We start from the raw sequence: 1751 nt of genomic DNA on the forward strand, positions 1-1751 counted from the left end.
TTCCGGCTTCACTGTGTTTTTCAAGGAAATGACGACAAGATTCCACACACGTGCGCGGCTGCTGCTTGGTGAGAATCTGTTTACTGAATGATAGCTCAGAAAAAAGAGCTATGTACACGGACGTATAATAACATGTAGCTTTTGATTCAAGAATTAGCTCAAGAGCACATTTGCTGAGAACTTTGCCATATTTGTGGTTTGCAATAATATCTGAAAAACTACATAAATTACAAACACGTATTTACTGATCATATATAAAATCCATAGAAGAGTTTATTCACAATCTATACTGTCTTTGTCAGTTATTACGTACGGACACAGTTCCCTGTGTTTGTACGAATTACACAGCAACTCAGTAAACAATTTGATACATTCTCTTACCTAAAAGGACTTTGTAAGAAAAAAAACGAAACCACAGCTTTGTATCTAAAATATTCGTCCCTGATTTACAATCACTCCTGAAATCCAATACGGTGATAAACAAAAGCGAAACGTTTAACAAAACATTTCATTTCATTCATTACATTCTTTCCTTTCCTTGTCACAAAAATAATAGGTCCTTTTCAAGTTGTTTATTTGTTTTCTATTAACGTTTCATCAATACGTTCAACAGTAGGGGCCAATTTCGATGACCTTAGCTGCGATTTCTCCGGTCAAGTAATAATAGTGTTAAAAGTCCATAATAATTTCTTAGTTCTTTATTCTCTCGGGCAGTGAGGCGTCCACCACTGGCACGCAACATATACACTAGTTGAATTACTTTTGGTAAAAGCTGACAGACACGACGTGTATAATAATTGCACGATGTACAGTGATCGGAGGAAGCCGTTTTGTGGGCGGTCTTGGTCTTCACGTGACAACAGAGTTGCGGGAAAACTGAAAGCGAAGTAGCAGGATAGCCTGAGAGCGACGTTATTTTTAAAGTTGTGCTTGTAAGTACGTGTGTTTGTTGATTAATTTACATTCGGTTGTTTATCACTCATTAGCCAATTCATTTAGATTGTGGTTAATGCTTCATCGTAATGCATACCATTTATTAACGCCAACTACAAACAGGTATTTCGCTAGCGTACAAATGTGGCTAGTGTTAGCTGCAGAGCTTTGATTAGCCTGCTAAAACAACCAGCTAGCTAACGTTAGTTGCCTGAGTATGGTTGAGTTTGCCTAACGTTGACCAAACGCTGAGACAGATAGTTGAGTAACAGTGTTAGCTAACAAGCTACAGTGTGAACTACAGATATTGGAGCTGCATTATAGCAAGATAGCAAGTTATCGATCTAGCCTGCTGATGAACGTTAGCTTGTTTGCCCAGTGCCAATGCTTGTAAAGTTGCACACTGTTCAGGAAATCAAGCTGTGGACACATTAGCAAAGGATTAGCTGTCTGCAGCACTTGTGGGTAGCGAACTAACTTGGTGAAACATTTGCATTAAGAATTGACTAGACAGCTACAGCCAGATGGGCCGTGTTTTTGTTGCGCTTCAACAGCTCCGACCATTATGTGAACAGTGCCTTGACGTATATTCTAGCCAGATGTGTCGACAGGACTTTAATATCCATCGGCGGAATAACTTAAGAAAGGTTTCTAAGTCGTACGAGGTAGCTAACTAGCTGCATCGTCTCGTTTACAGAAATCTATAGTTGTTATTATTGTACAGCTGCATATTAATTGTATGTGTATACGAGTGTAATATTTCGTGATTATCTTTTTCCCTAAACCGCAGAGGTTTAGCTTGTTGTACTATAGAAGAC

The sequence above is a fragment of the Megalops cyprinoides genome, chromosome 1, assembly GCF_013368585.1.
Source record: "Megalops cyprinoides isolate fMegCyp1 chromosome 1, fMegCyp1.pri, whole genome shotgun sequence".
In the NCBI taxonomy this organism is placed as follows: domain Eukaryota; kingdom Metazoa; phylum Chordata; class Actinopteri; order Elopiformes; family Megalopidae; genus Megalops; species Megalops cyprinoides.